General features: G+C 45.9%; 1 long non-coding RNA gene across 1 annotated transcript; it reads left to right on the forward strand.

Moving 5' to 3' along the window:
- Positions 1 to 2,922: 2,922 nt before the first annotated feature.
- LOC147333796 (uncharacterized) lies at positions 2,923 to 3,813 on the forward strand. Its single transcript, XR_015128575.1, has 2 exons — positions 2,923 to 3,297; positions 3,378 to 3,813. It is a non-coding gene; the product is annotated as an uncharacterized LOC147333796 (long non-coding RNA).
- Positions 3,814 to 10,218: the final 6,405 nt, after the last annotated feature.

Here is a 10,218-nt window from a genome sequence, read left to right on the forward strand (position 1 = left end):
TTGCACAATTACACTGAACACCATCACTCACCCACTTAAAAGCAAAACAAACTGACATTCAGTCTCCACTAAAATGTCCAAATATCCCGGACGTGCCACCACTTATGTTACGCCCCACTTAATGAACGGAGTGTCGACTGGAGTGAGGGGTAACACAAAGTGAAAGGGAACACATGAACTACTGGAGAAAGAGATGTCAGTATACAAGATTTATTGCCTAAAACTACTACAGTACAAAAACACAGGGAAGCTCTTTTCTTCAGGGTCTCCAAGGCCAAAACAATAAACAAAACACCCCCTTTTAGCTAGAAATCAAAACCAAGTACTCACTAACCAAAAACAAAATACAATGGCTGAGCTCCCTGTCTAACCAAACCAGGAGAAAACAGGTGAAACAAAAATGGCAGAGAACCCCTACCTGCTTCCACAATGACAAACTAATTATCACAATAAGGGCACACCTTCGCTCACAATAAAAGAAAGAAAAACCAAAGTTCACAGAGGGTAAGTTCTCACCCACACTCTGTTATTCATCTCTGTTTCTATGTTGCGGCTTTTGAGCTGGGTTGTAACATAAGTGGGGGGCTCGTCCGGGATTTGAACCCGGGACCTCTCGCATGCTGGAACTTCTAATTTCAACTGCTGAAATGAATTAAATCTTTTAAAAGGTAGTCATTGTCCTGTACTTCCCAAGAGAAAGAAAAAACAAAGAACACTAACAGAGGTCAGGTTGCCCAGGTGTTTGGCCTGGTCTATCAGAGCTCCTGAGGGCAGCTGTGGATCATCCAGCAGGGGGCAGTCTTGTAGCTATTGGAATATGAATGCGAGTGAATGTTAGATAACCAGCATTTATATAGAAATAAAAGCTTAGAAAAAGTGCGTGTGTGAATGGGTGAATTAGGCAAGTTGTCCAGGTGTCTTCCCTGCTCACCCTGATACGAAGAAATCTGAGTAGTCTCGCGGGTCAAATCGTATCAGTCACACCTACTATGGCAGCTCCCCTGTTGATCATGGCACTTGGTTTTTTATCTGACTTGGTTTCAGAGGCTGGACAGCAGGCCCCAAAGATAGATATTACTTGGAAACACTAAAGCAACCTATTTGGATTAATATAGATTAATATTCATATTCATATATATGATGTTTCATAAAAGGTTAAAAAAGGAATGTTCAATATTTAGACTTTTTTGTCTAGAAGATTACAGGGAGTGCAGAATTATTAGGCAAATGAGTATTTTGTCCACACCATCCTCTTCATGCATGTTGTCTTACTCCAAGCTGTATAGGCTCGAAAGCCTACTACCAATTAAGCATATTAGGTGATGTGCCTCTCTGTAATGAGAAGGGGTGTGGTCTAATGACATTAACACCCTATATCAGGTGTGCATAATTATTAGGCAACGTACTTTCCTTTGGCAAAATGGGTCAAAAGAAGGACTTGACAGGCTCAGAAAAGTCAAAAATAGTTAGATATCTTGCAGAGGGATGCAGCAGTCTCAAAATTGCAAAGCTTCTGAAGTGTGATCATCGAACAATCAAGTGTTTCATTCAAAATAGTCAACAGGGTCGCAAGAAGCGCAAAATAACTGCCCATGAACTGAGAAAAGTCAAGCATGCAGCTGCCAAGATACCACTTGCCACCAGTTTGGCCATATTTCAGAGCTGCAACATCACTGGAGTGCCCAAAAGCAGAAGGTGTGTGTTACGACCCGGCTCAAAAGCCGCAACACAAAAAAAGGAGACGAACAACAGAGTGTGGGTGAGGAGAGGTTTCATCCGAAAATGGAAAACCAGGTTGGCTAAAATGGCTGGTACCACCAAGGCAAAGACTAGTGCACTGCCGGAAAGCTTGCCTCAGGTATGCTTTTATCCACACCTGACTAGGTGTGGCCAATTAGCACCAGCTGAAAACACTGAGACGATTAAAAGCTGCAGAGGGACGTAACACCTCCTCCCTTAAAAGGGTTCCTCTAGGACCCTTAAATTTATTAAAAGCCCCTCTGAAGCCTTCAGTTCCTTGACCCACAAACCTGGAATAAAAGTTAAAGCTAACAGAAGCACAGTGTTCACGTTATAGTTGGCATCTCTAAGCATGGATGGGCATGAGGATTTGAAGTTGCCACACTGAACAGACAAAAAGTAACATGTGACCAACACAAAGGAGCACAACAGTCACAAATCCAAAATGATTACCTGATCTGCTACAACACAAAACCAAAAGTAGCAACAAATAATCACAACCAAGTGATCAGGGCCCTGTTTCAGGAAGCCGGTTTAGTGGAAAAACTGAGTAAGTATACCCTGAGTTAACGAAAACTCTGGGTTTTCGGTTTCACAAAGCGAGTTCAGCTGCAGCCTGAGTGAGTCACTATGACGACACACTCCGTGAAGCTAACCTGCCCCCTAGCAGGTTTACTACAACTAACCCTGACTGTCTCCGCCCCTTTGTCGGAAACCTGACAGTAGGAAGTGTCGGACATGGCGTGCCACTTCCTTGAAGAGCCAGTAGATCGTGAAGCCCAAATTCTCCGCAGAGCTCTCCGCCGGGAGAGAGTGATCAGAGCGCGTTTGGACATTTTATCATTTCCTGATGATTTTCTGTGCGAACGTTACCGTGTCTCAGCACAATCTATAAGTTATTTGAATAACATCCTCAGGCCATATATTACGCATGTGACACATCGCGGACATTCTCTCAGTTCTGTACATATTATTTGTATTGCACTTCGGTTTCTTGCAAACGGGAGCTTTCTGTATAATATTGGTGACGCTGAGCACGTTTCCAAGGCTACCGTCTGTCGGGCAGTCAGGAATGTTACAGTTGCACTGAAACGTCTCCTGTACTCGTTTGTGGTGTTCCCCGGTCACAGACCCACAAGATTTATCAAAGAGGGATGCCACAAAATTGCAGGTATCAGGATGACCAAAACTTAATTTATGATGTGGTGATACTTGAACTACTACTTAAATTGCACATTTATTTTCAGGGTTCCCAGGCGTGATTGGCTGTACAGATGGCACTCACATTCCAATCATTGCTCCTTCAGTAAATGAAGGAGACTATGTGAACAGGAAGTCTTTCCACAGCATTAATGTACAGGTACATAGTTCCCTGTAGCATGTCAAACTAACAAATTATTTCATTATAGTAATGGATGCTAATTTGTGTTCTCTGCACTGTGAAGATCATATGTGATGCTGCCAACATTATCACAAATGTGGAAGCCAAGTGGCCAGGCTCTGTCCATGACTCACAAATATTCCGTGAATGTACACTGAGCACAAAATTTGGACATGGTGAGTTGAGAATACTTTAAAATATATAAAGACCAATTGCTTCAGGGACATTTGAACTGAAGTGTACCCTTCTGTCTTAGGAGAGTTCACTGGCTACTTGCTTGGTGATAGGGGGTATCCATGTTTACCCTATTTGCTTACCCCTTACCCTGACCCTGAACCGGGCCCACAGCAGTGATATAATCTGGCTAATTGCAGGACAAGAGCCAGAATTGAAATGACTATCGGAATGCTTAAGGCCCGGTTCCAGTGCCTGCAAAGACTCAGGGTCACCCCAGAAAGGGCATGTGACATTATTGTGGCATGTGTGATTCTTCACAACATTGCCACAATTAGAGGAGAACACTGTCCTTCTGAACCAAACATCAGCAGTGATCCAAACCATGAACATCCTGACCCTCCCACGGACATACAAGATGGAAGAGCAGTCAGAGACACCATATGTCACAATCATTTCTTTTGACCCATCACCTCAACATGTTGAAAGAAGAATAAACAGATTTTTTGTTCAACTGGCTTTATTGGTCGCCTGTATTTCCTGTACACAAAGTATTAAAAGATGTAAACCTCATAAAGTGTCTCTGTTGCTTCCTCCTCTGTAACAGCTGTCAATGTTTCTTCATTATTTTCCTGTAGTAAAGAAATAAACAACATTGCTGTTCTACTGTAAACTCATATAATCTGTGGAGTATTAAGAGTACTCACAACTGCATGTTGGTCTGGCTCAACAGGAGGCTGCACCAGATGCAGTACACCATCAACTGATAGAATATGAGGTTTATACAGGTCACTTATAACTTACAAGGGACCAAATGGCAATTAACAAACATACCAATCACCTTACACTTCATTGTCATTATGCTCTCAAAGACAACCAAGACTGAGGGAAGGCAAAATCAGTAGGAAAATAACTTCACTACAAAATAATTCATTATGGTAAAGAGTTTATCAAATGAATGTGTCGCACTGCAAAGGTGACTGTGAAGAAAGGATGTATGCACATCATGTATTATTTTGAATTTACCTCTTATGTAGGCACTTGTGTCTTGCGGGGTTATTGACTCAGAGGATGTCCCCGCAGAGATGCCTTCGGCCACAGGGCGCCCACTGTTTTGGCTGAGGGCCAACTGCTCAGCCTCTGTGAGTGGTGGTGGTGGAGGACCCCCACCTGTTTTTCGGGCCTCCGCTTTTTTTCTGTCGGCTATAACGGGCCACATTTGAGCATACAGAGTAAGCAAATATGTACTTGTAATGTGCTCAGATAATTTCAATAAGTGCTTACAGAAGGAAAATTAATGTAGCCTCTAACTGCAATTGATGTACATCGGACAAACAGACCAAGCACTATGGCTCATAATACAATTACACCTCACCTGTTTGGACTATATTTTTATATTTCATTTTTACTTGCTGCCAGGCACGTTTGGGGCCTGTTGGGTTGCACCTGCGCTCACATCACATCACAAAATAAAATGTATAAAATAACAAATAAAATAACATATGATAAAATAACGTGTTAAATGGGTGGAAATCCCTCGATCAATGTTTAAATTAACACTCACGCATTGACTCTGTCGGCTATGTTTTGCCATGCATGCTTTTGCAGCTGTGGCTGTGTTACTTTTTTCCGCGGAATTTGCATGTTATCGGCATATGCTGCCATCAGAATTTCGGCCTCAAGCGCTGTGAAATACATTGACCGCGCCTTCTTTCCCTCCGTCTCCATGGTGACTCGCTTAATCTGTGCTCCGCTTATCAGGGCTTTATGTATCCTCGTCCGCGCGCTTCACTTGGGGTTAAAGCAACTCCGCGTTGACTGAACTAATTGTTATCAGCCTTTCTGAAACGGAATATTCCGAGTTGGACAGTTCGGGGTTACTCAACCGTGAGTGTCGTTTTTCACTCTGAGTTTTCCAAACCGGCTTCCTGAAACAGGGCCCTGTTGTCTCCACCACACAAACAGTCACATACAAGTGGCCCTATACCACAACAAGTTACTTTAATCCAAAAAGTTCAGTAAATCAAGCGTACTAGTGACCAACCACAAAATGGAGAGCTATGGCCACACAATGATCACATCAAGGGTGGCTCAGCACCCCACAGTGTTATTGCCATCACCTGGCCAACAACACTCACAAGTGATCCAACAAAATAGCCATATTCCCCACAACACTAAAGGTCACAGCACAAAACACTCACCTCACAAGGATCTCATTAGCATCCATCCACACTGACATATGCACACACAGGGTGTGCACACAATGCCAACTTAAAAACAGCCTACCTGCCTCAGCTACAGACCATAATCATGAATGGTCTCAAACCTCCTACCAAGTTTGGTGCCACTGATTTACTATGTGCAACTCCCAGCCTAAAACACTAAAAACAACAAAACCCTTACTTTTCCTACCCTAGTCTTCAGTGGTGTACCAGGCTCGAGGCAACTTTAAACGCGAACTCGAGAGCAGGCAGCAGACCAGAGATATAGTCTCCTACCAAACTCTGAAGCGTACCCCCACCCAGGATAGCCACCAAACACAATAAACTAAAACAATAAAGCAAAACAACAAACAAGTGCTTCGATGGAAGGGCAGCACAGCCACCCAGCTGAAACACACTTACTAAAGGGAGTTTGCACAATTACACTGAACACCATCACTCACCCACTTAAAAGCAAAACAAACTGACATTCAGTCTCCACTAAAATGTCCAAATATCCCGGACGTGCCACCACTTATGTTACGCCCCACTTAATGAACGGAGTGTCGACTGGAGTGAGGGGTAACACAAAGTGAAAGGGAACACATGAACTACTGGAGAAAGAGATGTCAGTATACAAGATTTATTGCCTAAAACTACTACAGTACAAAAACACAGGGAAGCTCTTTTCTTCAGGGTCTCCAAGGCCAAAACAATAAACAAAACACCCCCTTTTAGCTAGAAATCAAAACCAAGTACTCACTAACCAAAAACAAAATACAATGGCTGAGCTCCCTGTCTAACCAAACCAGGAGAAAACAGGTGAAACAAAAATGGCAGAGAACCCCTACCTGCTTCCACAATGACAAACTAATTATCACAATAAGGGCACACCTTCGCTCACAATAAAAGAAAGAAAAACCAAAGTTCACAGAGGGTAAGTTCTCACCCACACTCTGTTATTCATCTCTGTTTCTATGTTGCGGCTTTTGAGCTGGGTTGTAACATAAGTGGGGGGCTCGTCCGGGATTTGAACCCGGGACCTCTCGCATGCTGGAACTTCTAATTTCAACTGCTGAAATGAATTAAATCTTTTAAAAGGTAGTCATTGTCCTGTACTTCCCAAGAGAAAGAAAAAACAAAGAACACTAACAGAGGTCAGGTTGCCCAGGTGTTTGGCCTGGTCTATCAGAGCTCCTGAGGGCAGCTGTGGATCATCCAGCAGGGGGCAGTCTTGTAGCTATTGGAATATGAATGCGAGTGAATGTTAGATAACCAGCATTTATATAGAAATAAAAGCTTAGAAAAAGTGCGTGTGTGAATGGGTGAATTAGGCAAGTTGTCCAGGTGTCTTCCCTGCTCACCCTGATACGAAGAAATCTGAGTAGTCTCGCGGGTCAAATCGTATCAGTCACACCTACTATGGCAGCTCCCCTGTTGATCATGGCACTTGGTTTTTTATCTGACTTGGTTTCAGAGGCTGGACAGCAGGCCCCAAAGATAGATATTACTTGGAAACACTAAAGCAACCTATTTGGATTAATATAGATTAATATTCATATTCATATATATGATGTTTCATAAAAGGTTAAAAAAGGAATGTTCAATATTTAGACTTTTTTGTCTAGAAGATTACAGGGAGTGCAGAATTATTAGGCAAATGAGTATTTTGTCCACACCATCCTCTTCATGCATGTTGTCTTACTCCAAGCTGTATAGGCTCGAAAGCCTACTACCAATTAAGCATATTAGGTGATGTGCCTCTCTGTAATGAGAAGGGGTGTGGTCTAATGACATTAACACCCTATATCAGGTGTGCATAATTATTAGGCAACGTACTTTCCTTTGGCAAAATGGGTCAAAAGAAGGACTTGACAGGCTCAGAAAAGTCAAAAATAGTTAGATATCTTGCAGAGGGATGCAGCAGTCTCAAAATTGCAAAGCTTCTGAAGTGTGATCATCGAACAATCAAGTGTTTCATTCAAAATAGTCAACAGGGTCGCAAGAAGCGCAAAATAACTGCCCATGAACTGAGAAAAGTCAAGCATGCAGCTGCCAAGATGCCACTTGCCACCAGTTTGGCCATATTTCAGAGCTGCAACATCACTGGAGTGCCCAAAAACAGAAGGTGTGCAATACTCAGAGACATGGCCAAGGTAAGAAAGGCTGAAAGACGACCACCACTGAACAAGACACACAAGCTGAAACGTCAAGACTGGGCCAAGAAATATCTCAAGACTGGTTTTTCTAAGGTTTTATGGACTGATGAAATGAGAGTGAGTCTTGATGGGCCAGATGGTAAAGGGCAGAGAGCTCCAGTCCGACTCAGACACCAGCAAGGTGGAGGTGGAGTACTGGATTGGGCTGGTATCATCAAAGATGAGCTTGTGGGGCCTTTTCGGGTTGAGGATGGAGTCAAGCTCAGCTCCCAGTCCTACTGCCAGTTTCTGGAAGACACCTTCTTCAAGCAATGGTACAGGAAGAAGAATTTATTATTCTAATAGCTCTTTTTTGCAGTTTAAATATTGAATCCAAATATGTTTTGTATGTGGCACGGTTCTGGGTCAGTTTCGACCCAGTATCTTGAGTTTTGATTGATTAGTTTATTTTTGAATGCCGACTCCAAGGAAGAAGCGACGTGCGCGGCACCGGCGCGGCACACCACAGCCGGACTTCAGGATGTCAAAACAGCCGGCTGTGGTGGGTGAAACAGACACTCTTTCTGTTCCTTCTGACCCAGATACTAGGTCTATTTCTTCTGGAGCTATTTTTTGTGTCTCCTCTAAAAATAATAAGGATTTCTCTGTCTCACCTATGACCATTGCTCCTAAGACTGCCTTTGTTGAGCCGACTTTTCGTGTTAATGACTATGTTCACGCTGTTGTTCCCATGCCCGGAGTAGCTGAGCCTAGCACTACGAACATAGGGAATTTAAGTGTCAGGGAAGCTTTCTTGTCTCCGTCAGTCCCTTCAGGGAAAGCAATAAACCTTTCTGAAACTGTTTTTTCTGGCCATATTGTCCCATCCTCACTTTCACCCCAGTCGCCCTCAGTTCAGTCAGCAGCCCAGCTGCCCTCAGTTCAGTCAGCAGCCCAGCTGCCCTCAGTTCAGTCAGACACTCCACAATTTATTACACCTCCACTACAACAGTCTCCGCTACTGGTAGGTCAGTCTGTAGCCACTTCGCTGCCTATAGCTCTGTTGCCACCAGTTCAGCTGTCTGCCCACTCATTTGCCCAGCCACCATCCTCACCTTCTCATTCAAAGCAGGAAACACACTTCAACACAATATCTGCTGGTTATTTTAAGCTGGCCATCTCAGAGACAGTTGCCTCCCCAGAGGCAGTCAGTCACCAGCCAACTCTGGACCCCTAGAGGTCAAGACGCCAGCGCCAGCAGCTCACCCGGAGAACTCACCAGAACGGTCTCGGCTCTCAGCACCCCCTGAGAGATCAAGTGAGTTCACCCGTCCGCCTCCGTCCTCTGCTGAGTGTATTGGGGAACACTTGCAGCCCTCTGAGGACTGCATCCCACTGTTGCTGCCTGAGTCAAGCCACTGTGCTGCTCAGCCCCAGCCAGTGTCCACACTGCCAGGGGTCTCCGTACCTGCTGCTTCAGTGTCTATCTCCACTGGAGGGCCCGAGGAGCCCGTCCAGTCTCAAGCCACGTTAGCTGGGGGTTCAGGTGAACCCAGCCAGCATCCTGCCTCATCGGCTGGAGGGCCTGAGGAGCCCGTCCAGCTTCAAGCCACGTCTGCTGGAGGGCCTGAGTCGCCCGTCCAGCTTCAAGCCACGTCTGCTGGAGGGCCCGAGCCGCCCGTCCAGCTTCAAGCCACGTCTGCTGGAAGGTCCGAGCCGCCCGTCAAGCTTCAAGCCACGTCTGCTGGAGGGCCCGAGCCGCCCGTCCAGCCTCAAGTGTCGTCTGCTGGTGGGCCCGAGCCGCCCGTCCAGCTTCAAGCCAAGTCAGCTGGTGGGTCCGAGGAGCCCACCCAGCACCACGCCTCGTCTGCTGGGGGTCCTGAAGGACCCAGCAAGCACATCCTCACATCTGCTGACGGTCCGGGGAAGTTTGTTCAGCCACCACCTGCTGAATCAGCCCCTGTGATTTCTACACCTGTGCCTTCATCCACGCCTGGTCCAGCCTCCGTGCCTTCGTCTGGTCCTGCCTCGTCGGGTCCAGCCTCCGTGCCTTCGTCTGGTCCTGCCTCGTCTGGTCCTGTGGTTGCCACACCGCCGTCAGAGCCAGCTCGACCTGTTCCGCTTCGCCTCTGCCGGCCGTTTTCCAGGCCTCTAAGTTGGCATCATGGCCTTAGGGGACGGCCTCCGGAAAGAGTTCGACGCCACCGCTGGCATCGCGGCCGACCTCCGGACTTGCTTAGTGGCCGCCACTGCCTTCCGAGTGGTCGGCCTCCTGATTGGTTTTGCCTGCGCCGCCGCCGTGTGCACGGTCAGCCCCCAGAACTGTTTGCCCGTCGCCGCCGTTGCTGTGTGCACGGCCGGCCCCCAGAACTGTCTTGGTCCTTGTGTTGTCGACCCCCGGGTCGACCCCCTGAACTTTTCTTGGACTCTTGTTGAGCTCTAGTTTTGTTTTTGATCTGTTTTCCTGTGTTCATGGACTGTTTTCTTGTGTTTTTGGACTCTTGTGCCCCTTGTTTTTGGTTTCATCCACAGCCGTTGCAATATTTTCAATAGATTCCATCACAGCTAGAGATGTTGAGCGATT

This window comes from Aulonocara sp. 'chitande type north' Nkhata Bay, linkage group LG3 (assembly GCF_057382095.1).
Source record: "Aulonocara sp. 'chitande type north' Nkhata Bay isolate Kocher_YH1m ecotype deep benthic linkage group LG3, A_spYH_male_GT1.1, whole genome shotgun sequence".
NCBI classification, from domain to species: Eukaryota; Metazoa; Chordata; class Actinopteri; order Cichliformes; family Cichlidae; genus Aulonocara; species Aulonocara sp. 'chitande type north' Nkhata Bay.